Raw genomic sequence first — 19252 nt, 5'->3', positions numbered from 1 at the left:
CACAGGCGACGCGAATCCCCCGGCCAGTCTCTCCTGGAGGCAGCGGGAAGTCCCGCTCGAGCGCACTCATGGAGTTTGTCAGGGACCTCTACCAAATTACAGCTCACAATCCCTCGCTAGTGGGTAGGTCATCTTCTGCCCTTCTGAGGACATGGCTCAGCAGGCCTTCCTGCTCCTCCCTCACACCCCTCTGTCCCAGGCACCCCGGATTCCGGCCCCCTGTTTACTTCTCACTCCAGTGTGGCAAGGTGAATTCATTTGTTCTCAGCCTTTCCTGGACACCCGATGGCTTTAAGAATACATGTGCCATTGGGCACAGAAGTGCCGTCCCCCGGTCTCCAACCCCAAGGGCAGCTCTTCCAGGACCTAGATCAGAGCCTTTGGTGGAGGTCGCCCTGTCCAGTTGCCTGCCAGCCCGGCAAGCAGCTCCTCCACTATCTTTGACAGAGGAAACTGAAGTTCTTGGGCGTTCAACTCAAGATGAGCACTAAAGAGGTAGTGGGGAGGTGGAGAATGAAGTCGGGGAGGCCCAATCTCTGGGGACCACGGGGGCTTCGATAATGGTCACTGTCAAGGGAAGGGCAGCTGGGCCCTGCATCTCTTGGTCTCGGGACTCGAAGTTCATGGGGTGGGCAAACTGAGGGAGAAACCACTCCTGACCCAACACTGAGAAGGTGTCAGGGCAGCCGGACTGTCCTAAGTGGCCTGACCAGACCGCGCTTCCCTGAGTGGCCACCAGGTGGAGCCGCCAGACCATGCGGCCCCGCGCTCCTGGGCCAGCAGGTGGCGTGTCTGCTTGTTTCCACCCAGCGGCTCTGCCACCACCCGGTGCCTCCAGCAAGCGGCCTCTGGGAGCGGCTGTATCTCGGGCTGTGGCCCTCTAAGAGGAGACACCCCGGCTTCTGTCCTCATCCCAGTCCCAGAGGAGGAGGCTTCTCGGGTGCAGACACTGGGGGAAGTAGCCCCCCATCCATGCTCCTCCAGCAGCTCTCAGAAGGGGCACTTCCAACGCATGTCCTCGCCATGGCTGTCCCCTGTCCTTCAAATTACATGTCCTGCCAAGCTAAGGTCCGGGAATGTTACTGCTTGAGTCCCAGCCACTAGATGGTGTCTGGTCCTTAGTCTCCCCTCACATGGGTCACTTCCTTCTCTGATAAACCAGCCTCACTCCTGTGGGTAGACCCGCTGAAGCTCGTGAGAAAGACACCCAGAAGCTTCTACAAAGTACTGATGCCCTGTCCCGCCTGAGATCTGCTGGGCGGGAGGCTCTGTCATGGCAGAGCCCCCACGGCAGAGTGGCCCCAAGAATGGCTGAGGTGATGGGGCTGTGGTTTTGCTTTTTCTGCAGCTGCCAGGTGACTCTCACCTGTTGGCGCTGAGAACTGCTGCCTTCTGGGAGGACCAGGGCCAGACAGGCTGTCACAGGGAGGGGTTTGGGGGCCTCCTGCTCCCTGGGCGGGCTGCGGGACAGACCTGGCTGGACACCTGCCCTGCTGTGGTCCTGCCCTGCTGAATGACCCAGACCGGTGAAGTCCTGCTCTAGGTCTCTGCAGAGAGGAGAGGCTTGGCTCGGGCAGGCCCCCGTGGTCCTGCCGACCTCCCCAGCTGCCTTGTTCTGAAAAGGGAGTTTGCAGTTTCTATGGGTGGGGAGCTGAGTGGCCTGGTCCACTGGGGCGCTGGCCCGTGGGCTGCCGGCTGCATGGCTCTGACCTGGGCCTCTCAGTACCAACCGGGAAGGGCCGTGTGGCTTCGTGGTGAAGGCCTCCGCCTGTGGAGGCAGGCTGCCTGGAGCCTTGGCAGTTTTCTTTCCCTGTCAAATCAACATGAAAACAGCACCTACCCCAAAGGGTTGTTGTGCGGATCCAGGAGGACAACCCACAGGAACGGCTGTAGCCCGGCGCCCAGCTTTGGGAGCTCCTGAAAAAGTCCCAGCCGTCCCCGTTACTGTGATTTGGAGTCAAACATGGCGCCTCCCACTGCCTGCGATTGGGAGAAAGGGGGTAGGTATGATGAGGCAAGATCACGGGGTACTCAGCATCAGCTTGCAGAGCCCTCTCAATGAGCCCCCATGGATTCTGGGGGGTCTCAATAGTGTGGGCCCAGGCAGTGAGGGCAGTTCTCTCCTGGGCAGGGCACCTTCCACAGCCAACACTCCAGAACGCGTGGGGTGGGGCCGGGGGAAGCATTCGTCCTCAGCTCCCCACTTCGTGGCCTGGCGTTCCATGGCTCGACTCTACCCTTCTTCCCCAGCCTCCGTTTGTCACCTTCCTTGGCTTCCAACACAGTGCTTTGCCTGACTCTTTCTGTCTCTGTCTCCAGGGCTTCCGCCTGTGGCCCTTCATGTCTTCCGTGTCCCCACTCCCTCCCTCCAGCCTCATCCACCCTGGTGGATATTAACATCACTCCCAGGACTCCACACTGAGAACTGCTGCCCCAGTGCCTCCGACTGGCTTGCCCAAGGCTGGGCTTTACTCTTGTTCGGTGGCCTCACCCCCACCCATCCTTCCAACCTGGGTGGCTGCCATGACTGGGCTTTCTTCTCTCTCCTGCTCTGAATTGGAGAAGCCCCTGCGAGGCTTTTAAGAGTTCCCCCAGTCTTGAGCGTGCCTCCCAGAGGGTTTGATTTCTCGGGCTTCAGGTGGGGCCTGGGGAGTGTAGACTTTAGAAGCTCCCAGGTGACTCTTGTTGCTTACTCATTCACGTACTCACACACAAGCCCCAGCTGAATGAGCACCGTGTTCTGGGCATGAGCAGTGTGGCCCTGAAGGAAGGTGCTTCTGAGGTGCAGGTGCGTGGCTGATGTTCACGCATGTTTACCGGGTGAAGGGGCATCCAGAGGCCTCTCTCCCCCTGGCAGAGAACCAAGAAGACAGCGGGTGATGAGGGAGCCAGGCTGAGGGGGGTCATTGTCCCCCCCCCCCCCCCCCCCCCCCCCCCCCCCCCCCCCGGGCGCGGCCCCGGCCCNGGCAGGGGACAGTCTGGGGTCGGAGAGCCTGGGTGGCTCGCTGTTGCTGGGGTGACCATTGTGCATCTGTGTAGCGACTTTGAAGTCGACCTGGACGCATAACAACAAAGGGCACCTCCATCTCAGATACAAATTGTGACTTCTTTTCATCCCCCTCAGCCCTTTACTGCTCTGCTTTTGTTCTTGCCATTTAGATCAGAGAACAAAACCCTTTCAAATGCCATCAATTCAAAGCATAGGCCATTAAGGGGCCTCTTGGAGGTTCAAGCTCCCCTTTAGAGTCTTCAAAAAGCAATGGCAAGTGTAGAAAAAAGACATGACCGCACAAAGGTGGCCAGCATCCCCTGTATGTCCCCATCCGACAAACACAGCGGTGGGCAAAAGTAGGTTTCTAGTTGTGTGTACACGAAACAGTTATTAAAGCTATTGCAGGAATCATGATCTGCATGTCTTCTTCTACAGGAATAACCGTAAACCTACTTTTGCCCACACCTGTATTTCCTCAGGACCCACTACGTGCCAGGACCCAGGGGATTCAGAGTGGTACAAGTTGGACCAGGTCTCTGGGCTCCCAGAGCTTATGGTCAGGAGTACCAGTCCAGGCCTCAGTTTCCACAATGTACAACAATCGGGCTGAGGTAGCTCGGGGGTCTCCACGGGGTGCTTTCTGATGCCCAGGCAGAGATCCCAGTCACTGGCCCCTACTTTGGCCTGAGTTGATTCACTTTGCTCTGTTTTACATAGTCTGCTATTCTACAACATTTTGTTTGAAGAAAGAAGTCCATAGCTTCATGAGAGAGAGAGACAGAGAGAGAGAGATGGGAATGAAAACTGCTGGCCAAGGGCTCCCCAAGGCCTTTTCCAAATGGGGTGTGCTGTGATGCTGGTGGCTGGGGCGACCCCAGATTCTCCGGGCTGTTCCGCCGACTGGATGGAGACGGATTCGCAGAGGGAGGTGCGTTGCCGGAGGGTGTGCCCCGGCCTGCATGCCTACGTCCTACCTTCATTTTAAGTGAAGTGAGGAACTTCGCTCAGCCAGGGATGGGAAGAGGCAGTCCTGCAGGTCTCACTGAGCACACCCAGGGCATCATTTCTGAGATTTCCGCCCTTCCCAGGCTCTGGGTCCACCCGCTCTCGCAGCCCCAGCCTCACAGTCTTCGAGGACAACGGCACCTTCCTCTGAGACCTCTGCCAGCTCTGGCCCCCACATAGATGTCAGGGGGAACGTCCTGTCCCCCCAGCTAATAGTCTCAGAGTGTGACGTTTGTTGAAGTGTTCTTAGGAGAGGTGCCAGGTCCCTGTTGACGCTGCAGTTTTCAGGGACCCACCCCTTACCCTGTGCCCTTCCCAGGTCCTCCCCAGCCGGTCCCCACTCCAAGCTCTGAGATCCTGGTAAGCAGAGTCCTCTGCCTGACACCTTCCTCTCCTCCCTTTGAAGCTCCTCCCCTCTTCCTTCTCAGCAGGTGACTGAGTGACGGGAGGCCCGATTACAAAGGCCACTTGAGTTTTTCCCCAAAGCCATTTACACTGTCTGGGCAGGAAAGCAGGAAGCCGGTCTGGGACAGGGCATTTGATTGACTGTCTCTTGCCTTGAGGAGCCGCGGGAAAGCTTGATTAACACAGCAAAACCAGACAGCACAAGAGGTTCAAGCGGATATTTTTACCCCTAGGCTGAGCCTTCTCCTGTTTACTTCTTTAGCAGGCCCGTTACCTTCCTCCCTGAGGGCCACGCTGATGCGCAGAGAAAGAGAGGTTCTGGATTGCAGGACGGCTTCGATCAAAACAGCCCACCCAAGCAGGCTGTTGGAATTCGCTCTCTCGCCTCATCATCATGGGTCCTCCCAGAGCCCAGGGACTCCTGGGTCACTGAGGCCACGCCTCCGACTTGGCTGTGCACGGTCCGTGCGCACAGTGGGCCTGCAGTCAAGGCCGGAGGATGGAGTGTCTGCTGCCGGGTGTGGAGGGTCACAGGCAGCTCCCGGGGACCCCTTCCTTCCAGCGATGTGTGTTGAGTGTCACTAGGATTCCAGGGCTCCCCCAGCCTGTCCTCCTCTTCCAGGGAGATGTAGCTGTGGGGAACAGAGGGGAAGGGCGGGGTCAAGGTCCGAAGCCAGCTGGTTGGCTGTCAAACATTTTACACCCTTGTACCTTCTCATCCGACTGCGCACAGCCCAGGGAGATGCCCCGAAGGAGGGAGTAGTTCCCACCCACGGGAGGCAGGGAAATGGGTTTTGAAATGGGATCTACCCACAAGGGAAAACGCCCTGCTGTTTGGCCCCGCTATGCCAGAACTGGGGGTCTTCCTGAAGGTGGTGGTTACACGGGTGTGGCAAGGTGTGGCCGTCGGGATTGCTTGCCGTGGTGTTACTTATCACGGGCCAACAGTGCAAACGCCCTTCGAGTGAGAGCTCGAAGGTCAGTGCCTGTGTGTTCACACAATGGATGCCCTTGGACCCTGGAAGTGAACCTGGTTGCAGTCAACATACATTGCTTTTGTAGTAAGGCAAAAGCACTATAAAAACCTTTTAAAAAAGTGATTGGGATGGTTTGCCACCAAAGAACTTTGTTACCCAAATTAAACCCACTGGGCAATGATTGTGTGTGACTCAGTGTGCAGAAAACCTTGTGCTGAACTCTGGCGGGGGGTGGGGGTGGCACAAACCTTGTGCCATGACATTTAATGGCACTTGGCCTTGTCCTCTTGGGCTTTACGAAGAGGGACATTGAGGCGGGTCTCTGCGTCAGTCCATGAGGTTACCTGGGAGAGGCAGAATAGCCTGCTGGGGAAGGCCACGGGTTCAGACTGATTTCGGTTCAAGTCCTTGGGTGGTGGGAGAGCAGTATTGCTAACGAGAACTCCAATTGGTAGGTGCCCCAATGTCCATCCAAAGGATGAACACAGAAACTGTGATATGGCCACAGAGTGGAATATTACACAGCAGAGAACATGAACAAACTTCAGCAATACGTGATATGGATGAAGCTTTCCAGTGATATTGTACAAAAGGAACCAGAGAGAGAAAAAGTATCTACCGAATGATTCCATTTATAAAAAGATTTAAAAAATAGACAAACCTCAATGATATATTTAGAGAAACACCATAGGTGCTACAGTTACAAAGGAGACCATGAGAAGATGATCAAGAGCAGTCACTTGTAAGGAAAGGGAGGTCACTGTGACCAAGGAGAGGCACCCAGGGGCTCCGCCGGGGCTTACACCTTGGCCTGGGTGGGGGTCACCCTGGGACTCACTGAACAATTGTTCTTTACACTGCAAGCACATATTTTTACCTCTTCTATATGTGTGCTATATCTTATAATTAAAATATGAGAAAGAAGCAATGGAAGCTTGTGATAGATAGAGAACGCTTCAAAACTATGGAAGGGCATACAGTGACCAGTGGAAAGTAAAACTCTCCCCCCGCCACACTCCCGTCCCCCGACAACACCCACCGAGAACTGATGTGTTTGCATTTTGCACTTGCCGGTGCCCGTACAGCCTTTTAAATGACGTGCTTGTTTTCCTACATCAGATTACAGCAGACACGCTGTCCTGTGAGCTTAAGTTTCACTTAAGAATCATACTGCGTCCAGCACAAATCATGCCTCTTTATTTGTTACAGAATCAAAAGCATGTGATTCTGTAATGTGACAATATCACACTTGAGCACCCCGTGTGACATTTTAGGTGAAATGTTCAAATCGTTGTCCATCACATTTGAGACACTCAAGTTCCCCACCAACTGCACTCAGTCGAGCCTCATGTCCGCCGGCCCCTGTACGTCTTGGATGTGTTTCTACCGCAAACAGCACGCTGCCTGATTTTCTGAAGTGGGCACGTGGTCACTCACTGCAAGGCTGACCACCCCTGACTTCAGGAGGCCCCCACGTGCGGACACGCAGGAGGTTTCCAGATTTTTCCTGCTGCAATTCTGAAGTCATGCAAGCGACTTGACCTCCAATGTCTTAACTACTTTTCTAAAGATTTCTCCTCCTTAAGTATTTCCTGTCCTGTGGGGAGTGTGGCGACTGCCTGGGGTTGTAGGAGACATTCGGTCTCTCTGTGCTGCCATTCGAAAGGTCTTCATCCTCTGCTTTCCTCGGAGGAATTAGGGTGGCAAAACCTGAAACTTCACAAATAAGTCCCCCGAGGGTCGTCCCGGGAGCAGCAGCAGCTCAGGCTGCTTGTGGGAAAAGGGGCAGCTGGAATATCCTCCCTAGGCTCCTAGGAAAGGGAGCTCTCTCTCTCTCTCTCTCTCTCATGTGTGTGTGTGTGTGTGTGTGTGTGTGTGTGCATGTTTCCCTGAGGCACCCACACACTGTGGGCTTTGCAGAGAAACAGCATCTTCTACAAGACAACAGTCGATAGAAATCCAATTGGACATAATGACTGGGTTTCTCCCCCCGACTCACAGGTGGTGGCAGTGATTTTTCAGATGCCTTTTAGTTACAGACAAGTTTCTGAACAAAATAATTAGGTTTGGGCCTTTGCTGCCTACCCTATTGGACTATTGATTATCCTCTAGAATCCCCCTCCCAGCAGATGTCTGGGTGTGCGGTTGGCATAGCAAGTGGGTGAAGATGGCCATGAGCAGGGGAGCAGGGAGCTCCCATGGAGCTGTGTCCTGAGAGCTCTCAGCGGCTGGGGGCCACCTGTGGGCACCCACCGGTACCTTAGTTGGACCCTTAGTGTCGACCATCCGCTGCCCAGGAGGCGGAGTTCCAGTCCTCATTGCCCTGACCTCGCCCCTGTGTGACCTCCGGCAAGGCTCTGTCCCTGTCCAGGTCACTTCTGTCTGTGGAAAAGGCAGCCCTTAGACTCAATAACCTCCGGGGCTCCTTCCAGCACAGACATGCTGCCCCAGGACTGTCCCACAGAAATAAAACGTGAGCCACAAATGTGAGCCACACAGGACATTTAAAAATTTCTGGCAGCCATGTTAAAAGAAAAAAGTAAAAAAACAAACTGGCAAGACTTATTATTTTTAAAATATTGTGTTTATTTATTTTTAGAGAGAGGAGCAGGGAAGGATAGAAACATCGATGTGAGAAACAGTGATCACTGGCTCTGCACGCGCCCCCACTGGGGACCCAACCCACAACCCAGACACGTGCCCCGACCTGGAATCCAACTGGGGACCCTTCGCTTTACGGAACGAGGCCCAACCCACTGAGCTGAATGGATCAGGCCTGGCAAAATTACTTTTAATAACGTATTTTATTTAATCCAATGTATCTCAAATACTATTGTTTCAGCTCGCAAACAATATGAAACTTACTAACGGAATGTTTTGCCTTTTTCATACTAAGCCTTTGACTTTTAGTGTGTGTTTCCTATTTAAAGCCTATCTCAATTCAGCCCAGTTGCATTTTAAGCGCTCCACAGCCTCACACGGCGTGGCCACTGGATTACACAGTGCGGTCTACCTGACCACCCACGGTCTGTACAGATGGGGAAACCGAGGCTCGGCTGGCTGGGGAAGAATCGGCTCTGGCCCCAGGGTCCCTACAGATGCTAGTTCTATGGACCTGTTCTGTGAGTGGCACCATGCGAGCCACTCAGGGAGAGAGACGAGGAAGGAATTTCTTCCTTTGCTGTCAAGGAGGTGAAGGTCCCGTTGGGGGCGGGGTGGGAAGAATGAGCCCTGATGGAGCTGCTGGGGAGCAGTACGAGCTGTTAAAGGCCTCTGTGGGGAACAGGCTCCTGGGACCTGTGTGCTCTGGAAGGCAGAAACCGCGGAGGGCTGCCATGGTTATCCCGGGCTTGACTTCCATGTGCAAGGACAGTTTGAGGAGGGGTCTGGGGCTAGGAATAGGATTTGGGAAGTTGGAGGTTGAGGAAAATGTCAATAACCTCTGCTTTTGGGGTACTGAGCGACCATCGGATCAGAGCAGAGGGCGAGAGCTGGGGAGGGGGGTGGAGGACCACCCTAAAAGCCAGGCAGAAGGCTTCGGATGGGAGCACTAGGGAGCCACCTTAGGCTCTTGAGCTGGAGAGGGCCTCGTTGGAAGCAACAGCCCACAGAGACCCACCGAGTCACTGGCGATTGGAGGCTGTGGGCGGCGACTGCGCTGGTCCAGGTGAGAGTGGAGCACGGGGGAAACGTGCTCTTCACCACGGGCTGGCCCCTCTTACAGCAGCCTCCAATGACAGCAGATGTCCCCAGACAGGTCAGTGATTCTATTATAGTGGCCGGACCTGGAGACCTGCATTTTCCAGATAATGCCGCATGAAGCCAGTTAATGCAGTGATTCAATTACTAGGCTAGAGCATCTATGACTTAATTTCATTGGCAGCCAGTAACGCATCCTTCAGGCCAATTGACCTTTGCTTCGCCGGTCCCTGTTAAAACCAGTACAGTATATTTGGTTACATTCTGTACAGAAAATGTTCTTTTACAGTACGCAGAACTGCGACAGGAATGAAAATGAAATGTACTTTCTCTCATTGTAGCTCCTTTTTTAAAATTTGTGCTAAACCACCGAGAGAGCTGGCTTCGGGGGAAAAACACCCCTTGGCTGAGGCAGACCCTGGCTGAGACCTGGCTGAGCTCTGGAAAAGAGTGAACGTCTGTCCACTTTCGGGGGAAATAAATATCAGTGAGGCCAATGCAGCTGATGGAATCGTTCTGATTTTCTGTGTCTGCTTTTTTTTTGGTCTAGCTGTTCTTTCAGTCATTGAGAAAGAGGTGTTAAGTTTGGGTTGGGAAATTGTCTTTTTTTCTCTTTCTTTTATATCCAGGGTCCGGCAGAAGTAAGGCCTGCTTGAGCGTGGTTGGGAGGGTAATAACATGGGTGTAATAATTTATAGTTTTAATTCAAGCGTGCGTCCTATGGTGTGTTTGAGTGGGATGTTGCTATGTTACAGAGTTACATGCTGCTGATTTTATAGTATAAGAGTCTGTAATAAAAAGGGGGGCATTATTTGTGCCAGACACTGTTTTGAAGCTCTGTTATTGGGTACGTATACATTATAATTGTTATGTCTTCCTTTTGAATTGATCACTTTTTATCATTGTGAAAACTTCCTTCTGTATATCTCTGTTTAAAGTTTGTATGTAAATCTATTCTACCTGATATTAATGTAGTCACTTCAGGTTTCTCATGTTTACAGTTTGCATGGTATGTTTTTTCCATCTGTTTACTTTCAACCTACCTGTGTACTTATTTTTAAAGAGTGTCTTTTATAGACAGCACGGAGTCTAGACTATTTAAAGAAATTCATCCAATTTCCTTTAATTGTAGTATTCATTAATGCTTAATGTATTTCACCTATCATTTTATTTCTTGTTCTCTGCTCAATTCCTGTAAACTTTTTTTGCTCACAGCTTCCTCCTTTCCTGCCTTTTGAAATTATTTAAATACTTTATAGACCACTTTATAAAATTTGCTTTTAATTTTTCCTGTTAGCTGTTTACCTATTCTTCCTTGCATTGTTTTTGCAGGGATTGCCTGAGAGATTACAGTACACATCCCTGACTTTTCACACTCCAGCTCTTAGTTACAATAACCACATAACACTCCACACAGAATATAGAAACCTGGCCACAGTACAGCCCTGTAACCACCCTCATCCTCTAAGGTACAGTTGTCTTGGGTCACACATCTACACCTGCCACAAATCCCTCAAGACAGTGTCATGGTTTTAAATAGTTAAAGCTTTATAAAGAAAATAAAGGTGAAATGGCAAAAAACCAAAACCAAAATCAGACACAAAAACCTCAAGTCTTTTGCATCGAGCCCAACATTTACCTTTGGGGACACTTGCCACCCTCTTCTGAGGATCTGGGTTTCCTTCTGCTCTCATTCCCGGTCAATCTGCGCAGACAGAGCACAGCCCGCCAGCCCCTGGCAGACGCCGCCCGTGTGCGGCCTCTGTGCTGGGCACAGCCAGTTCTGTCCCCAAAGACTTTGCTGTCCACAGCCCCAGCCCCTTTGGGGGGCACCTCAGGTACAGAGGGTTGAACTGATTATCTGTCTCAGTTCTGAGCACACTGTCGTCACTGGTCCTTACGAGGCCCGTTTCTTGGTTTATCTCCACTCTTTCTACTTCCCCACCATGTCCCCCATCCCCTCTGCTGGGATCCTCCCCAACAAGGGCACCCTTGTGGTGAACACATACCCTGAAATGGGAGTGAAGCCTCTGAAAGACGGAGTGGTTCTCTGTGCTTCCAATGCCCCAGTATGGGCTCGGCCAGCAGAACTGGCTCCCCTCCCCCTCCTGCTTTCCTGCTCAAGACTTTGTCAAGTCTGCACACAGTATCAGGGTATCGGTGTTTCCTTCTAACGGCCACAGGGTGCTCCTTCACACATCACTGGTTTATTCCCTGGTAATGGAAACCCAGGTGCCTCCAGCTCCCCTCTGCCCCAGACAACCACGCAAAGACTACCCTTGTCCTCGCCCCCTTAGGACCTGAGCAGGGCTTTCCCTGAGACTAGATGTGGAGAGAGATTGCTGGACCAGAGGGTGCGTGCTGCCCTCAGTTCCACCAAGTACTCCCCACGCTCCCAGAAAGGCTGCACAGGCCCTGCTCCACCCCAAGGGAGGGGTCCCACTTCCTTACCTCTTCACGTGGCATTGACCCAGCTTCCTTACTGCTGCCGTAATGTAGTGCCGTTAGCCTGCTCTCATTTTATTTGGATGGTAGAGTGTCTCTGTCTTCATGGGCTTGGTGGGCACCAGGGCTTCCCCTCCTAGAACTGCCCATTGCACTGACAGGTTAGAGGGACACTGAGAATCCTCCCTGTTTATGCCCGAGTTGTGTCCTTTAGTGTAAGAATGAAATGTGGGCGTGCTGTCTCCCAGGGGCACCTGGTCCTTCTCCCCGGGAGATTAGTACTTTTAATATTTAACTGTTCTTTCAGGGACAACTAGCCCTTCTCCCAGAAGGACCTGTTGGTTAGCTAAGCCACACAAGGCTCTTGGTGCGCATCCACTTTTGTCTAAAACATATTTAAGCAGAGCCCCAAGGTGGGACTTTGGAATCTCACCTGAGGGAAGGACACTTCACTTGGAACTTTCCCAGTCCAACCCTGAATGCTGCTGTCTCCAGGAGTCCCAGCGTCTGTGTCCGGGTGTTGGTGAACTCCCATCTGGCGATGTATGTTCATGGTTCTCGCTTTTATCTTTGCTGTTGCTTAATAAAGGGCTTAACTGTTTACCTTTGGCTTGGGGTTTTCATTGTCTGCGAATCTGAACCTCCAAACTGAATGGCCACCATCTCATACCTGCCCCTTAACGGCACATAAATTGGTGTCACGAACTGGATTTGAGGACAAGAGGTCCCTTTTCAGTAAGCCTGAAGTGAAATGTGTGGTTTGCGAAGTGCAGGGCTGGGAGGACTTGCCGTTCTCCCAGGTCGTGCAAGAATGGGCCAAGGGAATTGGCCCCTGTGAGGACTGGGGAGGCCAGGTGAGGACTGGGGAACCATTGCAGTGGGCAGAATGCCCCCGGGGAGTGCCCATGGAGAAGGGAAAAGAAATGGTCGCCGTCTGCCGCCCGGGGGCGGGGGGGGGGGCTATCCTAACTGCGTTTAGAAAGTGCCAAGAAAGGAAAGAAGAGCCCATCCTGAAGGAAAAACTTCAGCTCAAGGGAGAGCTTGTGGCATTGCAGGGGAAACTTTCCACGTTACAATGTCAAAACTTCATGCGGGGGGGATCAAGCCAGAAACCACCAGGCAGTGGCTGAAAAGGCTGCAGTACCGTGTACTCAGCATAAACGTAAGAAGCGCGGGGGGGAAGACGAACAAAAAGAAAGTGCATGCGGCGATTGCTTCTGCCCCACTTGATTGGGANGCCACAATCTCATACCTGCCCCTTAATGGCACATAAATTGGTGTCACGAACCGGATTTGAGGACAAGAGGTCCCTTTTCAGGAAGCCTGAAGTGAAATGTGTGGTTTGCGAAGTGCAGGGCTGGGAGGACTTGCCGTTCTCCCAGGTCGTGCAAGAATGGGCCAGGGGAATTGGCCCCTGTGAGGACTGGGGAGGCCAGGTGAGGACTGGGGAACCTTTGCAGTGGGCAGAATGCCCCTGGGGAGTGCCCATGGAGAAGGGAAAAGAAATGGTCGCCGTCTGCCGCCCGGGGGTGGGGGGGCTATCCTAACTGCGTGTAGAAAGTGCCAAGAAAGGAAAGAAGAGCCCATCCTGAAGGAAAAACTTCAGCTCAAGGGAGAGCTTGTGGCATTGCAGGGGAAACTTTCCACGTTACAATGTCAAAACTTCATGCGGGGGGATCAAGCCAGAAACCACCAGGCAGTGGCTGAAAAGGCTGCAGTACCGTGTACTCAGCATAAACGTAAGAAGCGCGGGGGGAAGACGAACAAAAAGAAAGTGCATGCGGCGATTGCTTCTGCCCCACTTGATTGGGACCCTGATAAGTGGGACCCAGACATCTGGGATGAGAGAATTGGAGGGGGGGGCAAAATGTCCCCCTCAGTTAGGAGCGCGTCCCATTCAGCAGCACGAGGGAAAGCGGGAGCCTCTAGGGTTCTGGTCCAGAAAATTGCCCAATGTCGGGGAGTCATACACTGCCTTTGAACAGCAACTTCATGCTGCCTACTGGGTTTTGACGGAAACGGAGCAGTTAACTGTGGGGCATGATGTCCTACTACGACCTGGAATCCCCACTATGAATTGGGTTTTGAGTGCCCCAGCATCCCATTAAATTGGACACGCCCAAGAAACTAGTATAATTACATGGAAATGATATATTCACAACAGGGTGAGGGCTGGCAAATGAGGGGTGGCGTGTCTCCACAAACTGGTAATGGGTGGAGGACAACTGGAAGAGGAGACAACTATACTCCCCCGTACTAAGGAAAAGCTCAGTTCCTCCGTCTGTTGGGGAGCAGGATGTACGTCCCTAACCCCTGCCCCAAAACAGCATGCTTGGTTTACAGATGGCACAGCTACATACATTGGTCAAGAAAGGCACGGGAAGGCTAGTGCCTGTAATCCCCATTCTCGAGTCACTCTCGAAACCACCAGAATGCAGATCAGCAGCCAACTGGCTGGGCTGAAAGCGGTTCACCAAGCCCTTGTGCGGGAGAAGGGGGGAGAACATCATGTATTTGCTGACTCCTGGGCAGTAGCCATGGATTAACTACACGGACGCTCACTTGGAAATGTAATAATTGGGAAATTCACGGATGGGAACTTGGGGGAACCCCCTATGGGAAGAGATTTGGGATACTGTTCAGCGTGCTAATGTCTCTGTTTTCCATGTAGACACACATACATGGAAGGATTCACCTGGTGTGAATATAATGCCTCTGTGGACGCTCTGGCAAAGCTAGTTGCTGTGGTCACCACCTCTGAAGATGACTACCCCCTTGCCCGACGGATACGCTATGAAACAGGACATTGAGGAGCGCGAGCTATGCACAGGTGGGCACAGGCCCGAGGAACAGATGTCCCTTTCTCCATTTCGAGGTAAATAAAGGATGAGTGTGGAATCTGTCAGGAGGATGCTCTACGCTCCATCCCCAAGATAGTGAGGGGGGAATTGGCTACAGGAACACTCCCTGCTCACATTTGGCAAATAGATTCTATTGGACCATTTCCGGTAAGCCGGGGATGCCAATTTATTTGTACTTGTGTAGACACCTGTTTCGGGGTGTTGGTCACCTGTGCATACCAACGTGCTACCCCCCAAAATACAAGCAAAACCCTTATTATGGGTTATGCCCATTATTTATTATGGTTCTCCTTTCCAAATTCAGAATGATAGTGGTTCTCATTTTAAGGGAAAGGAAATGGAGACTTGTTGCCAGCAACATAATCTAGAATGGGTATAATCTAGAGTGGGTATAACCTAGAATGGGCATAACCTAGAATGGGTATAATCTAGAATGGGTATATCGCATTCCTTGTTATCCACAGGCTGCGGGGCCTGACTGAAAGAATGAAGGGTCTCCTCAAAGAAAAGTTGAGGGAGTTAGGAAACAATTCTCATAAAAACTGGAAAGATCACTTATTCCTTGCGTTGCAACAATGGAATAATTGGCCTTTAGGCAATTCTATGCCTTTGGCAGGAATGCTGGCTCCCCGCTTTGCAGATTTGTAGCCAGCAATGCCCTACTACCTTAAAATGGTGGGTGATCAATCCTCATGCCCAGGCCCCCATTTACGGGCACTTTCGGATCAGCAGGAGGTGACCTATGCACACTGCGGAAGATCTGGATCAACCCTAACCCTACTCAGACTGTCCCAACAGGATTAGGTGTCCAAATCCCAAAAGGACATTTTGGACGTACTCTCCAGTGATCCGGCCTAGCTTTAAAGGGATTGCAAATTATGGCTGGAGTTACTGAGTCAGACTGTGTGGGAGAAGTACAAGCAATGCTGCATAATGCATCCCACAACCTGCACCACTGCAAGCCCAGGAACGGGAGGCCCAATAGTCATTATCCTCTATCACAAGGGGGAATGGAAACAACTTCCCCAGACCCCTGATGCCACCACTGGAGTGGGAGGCTTTGGACCTACCAACACGAAGACCGGAGCTGAGGCATGGGTGAAGAAACATCCCCACGACAAGCCCAGGGCCACAGAAGCTGTTGCTGAAGGAGCTAACATGCCCTAGCAGTCACCCACACAGGGCAGGACAGTATTGAAATTCTACCCACTAATCAGTTGGTCCTACGGGAATAACAGTGTCTTTGGGGGCTTCTCCTTGGATGGTGCATGATGTGGATGGTTGAAGCCTGGACACCCAGAATCCTTCTTGCCGGTTCTAAATCGAAACTGTGACTCTTCTGAGTAAATCACAGTCAACCCCGCCAATAAGACGATTTCATGTACCCGACCAACAACGGTTGCTGAAAACTACTGTCTAGGGGAAATAATCTATTATGACCCCCAGCATGCTAAAACATTCTGCCAATATCATCTACCGCACAGGTGGCAAACACAAGGCCCGAGGGCCACATCTGGCCTCCACCCTGTTTCATCCAGCCCGGCACCTTGTGTCTACCAACGGCAGCGCCGAGCTCTCGCTTAACTGTTAAGGCGTAGTTACATTGACATAGTCCTAAAGTTACATTCAGACCCTTGAAGGCAACCTTGAGGCTGATGTGGTCCCTGGTGAGAATGAGTGTGACACCCCTGACTGTTAAGAAACATTTTTGCTGTGCCCCGGTGAACTGGGACGTATATGGATTTGCAAAGTGTGATGTCCAGTCTCCAAGACTGCATTCCTACCCATCGAGGTGTGGTGTGCGATGGCTTCATTAGACAAATGGAACCTTGCTCTAACCTATGTATTCCTACTTTAGTTCCCGTGAACAATTATTCAGCATTGCATGAAATAGAAGCACAACATATGTGCTTGGTTAGTAATAAGGAGACAGAGATGGCCATGCTGGGGGCAGAGGCCCCATGCCCTGGGTGTCTGTAGCAACTAGAGGTTCTCCATCGGCAGAGTGATGCGTTTTACCTTCCCCATGTCTGAGTAGATGGTGTGTTTCTCACCTGAGTACCCAAGTCTTCGTCTCTTCCATCTGTGTATATGTATTTACACCCCTCGATGGAACTAATCAAGAATTCCACACAAATGCAAGAATTATTAGATGAAAATCAGAATGAACTTAATCAACACAGAATACAAATGCATATGATTGCTAATAAGTTGACTGAAGCTTCCCACCTTATTGTAACTGATACTAATCATCGTTGGTATGATTTCCTGTTTAAGTCTGTATCTGTATCTGGGTATCGGAATGCAATATTTTAATGTGCATTATTATAACAGTTTTGCTCTATGTATATAATATTTTCATGTATTGTTGAATAAGGAAAATGTATTTGACCATGACCCCCAAGATGTGAACTAGCTGGACCATACACATATCTGATTCTAGGGCCGTATTGACGGGTTAAAGGGACATTGAGAATCCTTCCTGTTTATGCCCGAGCTGTGACCTTCGGTGTAAGAATGAAATATAGGCATGCTGTCTCCCAGGGAGAACTGACCCTTCTTCCTGGGAGATTAGTACTTTTAATATTTAACTCTTCCTTTGGGGAGAGCTGGCCCTTCTCCCACAGGAACCTGTTGGTTAGCTAAGTCACACAAGGCCCTGGGCACATAGCCACTTTTGTCTAAAACATATTTAAGCAGAGCCCCAAGGTGGGCCTTTGGAATCTCACCTGAGGGAAGAACACTTCACTCGGAACTTTCCCAGGCGAACCCCGAATGCTTCTGTCTCCAGGATTCCCAGCGTCTGTGTCCGGGTGTCGGTGAACTCCCATCTGGCGATGTATGATCTTGATTCTTGCTTTTATCTTTGCTCTCGATTAATAAAGGGCTTAAACATTCATCTTTGACTTGGGGCTTTTATTGTCTTCGAATCCAAACCTCAGAATTAAGTGGCCACGATCTCCTACATGCCCCTTAACAGCATACGTCCTCGGTGTTCAGCTCTCCACTGGGCAGCCCACCTCCTTGCCCTACCCCCGTGCTAGTGGGCCAGGTTGTGTTGGTCTAGCAACCGCTGTGTCTCTTTGGGATGCCTTTGTTCATTTCTGCTACGACCCATCATTTGCATCTCACACTTCCATGCCCAGAGGATACATCTGTTTTCCTTACATCGAAGTTCTCTGCTCGGGGAGGGGCATCTGAAGATATTCCCCGTGAACCACCTACACCTTCCGCACACTTGGCACTTTCACTTTCCCAGTGCCAGAGAACACTAATGAGTGTGAGCATCTGCTATGCGCCAGGCACTGTGGAAGGATCACCCTCCTTCCACCCCCTTAACTCTGAGAGGGGGGGCCTCTCACCATGCTTGAGTGACAGATGAGAAGCCGAGGCATGTGAAAGTCTGGCAACATGCCCACAGTCATATACCTTGTAGAAGGGACCCAGCCAGGATGCTATCGCTTAAATTCATGTTTGTTTAAAGTGTTAGGTTATATTAGGTCAATACATACAATATGCCCCAAATGATTTTAATTTGTGATTAACAAACTATTTTAGATGCAAACTTAAAAATGTGTGAGGCATACATATTTATTTATATGTTATTTTATTTTAAATTAAATTTATTGGGGTGACATTGGTTAACAAGGTTATACAGGTTTCAAATGTACAATTCTACGATACTGATCAGTTTAACGTCAAATCGTTTTTCATCGCCATATATTTGGCCCTCTCTCCCCTTAACTACTGGCCCGCCCCCCCCTTCCCTCGGGTAACTCCCACACCGCTGTGCCTGTGAGTTTGTTTTATCTTCCACATATGGATGAAATCATCTGGTTCATGATTTTTTTCTGTCTGACTTAATTTACTTAGCATGATATTTTCAAGGTCCATGCGTGTGTCACTGATGGCAGTGTCTCCTCTTTTCTTGGCTGAGTAGTATTCCATTGTGTGTGTGTACCAGCCGCACTTCCTGTGTCTGATCACGTATCCAAGGACAGTTTGGTGGCTCCCATGTCATGGCCACTATGAATAATGCTGTAATGAAGAGGGGTGCATATATCTTTGCAAATAAGTGTTTTTAAAAATTTGGGGCAGATACCCAGAAGAGGGGTTGCTGGGTCAGATGGTAACTCTATTCTTAATGCTTTGAGGAACCTCCATCCTGTCTTCCATAGTGGCCGTACCGGCTTACATTCTCAACAGTGAATGGGGCTCCTTTCTCTCCACAACCTCTCCAACTCATGTCGTTACCTGTCCTGTTGATGACAGCCACTCTAGCCAGCGTGAGGTGGCACCTCATTGGAGTTTTGATTTGCATTTCCCTCGGAGCTAGTGAAGTTGAGCATCTTTTCATATATGCGTTGGTCATTCGTATGTGTTCTTGGGAGAAGTGCCTGTTTAGGTTCCCCCACCCACTTTTTAAATGGTGTTGAGCTGTGTGAGTTCTTTAAATGTTTTGGATATTAAACCCTTGTCGGAGCTGTTGTTTACAAACATGTTCTCCCCTTTGGTTGGTTTGAGGAGTACATGTTTTTTAAAATTCTTTTAGAGGCGTGTGGACAAAGACGTCTGAGACCCTGTAACAGACCTCAGTGTTCTAGGGCGAGTGGCAGAGGTCAGGAGGTCAGGAGGTGGGGCCCTTCTCCTCCAGCTGGCTGGCCTGGCGTTGGTGTGGCTTCTCATGTTCACCTCGATGGTGTTGCTCCCAGAACGTGTGAGCAACTGGAGGACCGGGATTTTGTCTCTTTGGGCCATTATTGTCTCCCCAGAATCAATAGTGCCTGGCATCTCGTAAGTCCTCAGCAGATGTTTGCTGAATGAATGAATGGCAGACACTCACAGAGCCCTCACTCTCTAAGGGGTGT

Source organism: Sturnira hondurensis, unplaced genomic scaffold (genome assembly GCF_014824575.4).
Source record: "Sturnira hondurensis isolate 20B ecotype Veracruz unplaced genomic scaffold, ASM1482457v3 Scaffold0011253, whole genome shotgun sequence".
Taxonomy (NCBI): Eukaryota; Metazoa; Chordata; class Mammalia; order Chiroptera; family Phyllostomidae; genus Sturnira; species Sturnira hondurensis.
This window is presented reverse-complemented; position numbering follows the sequence as displayed.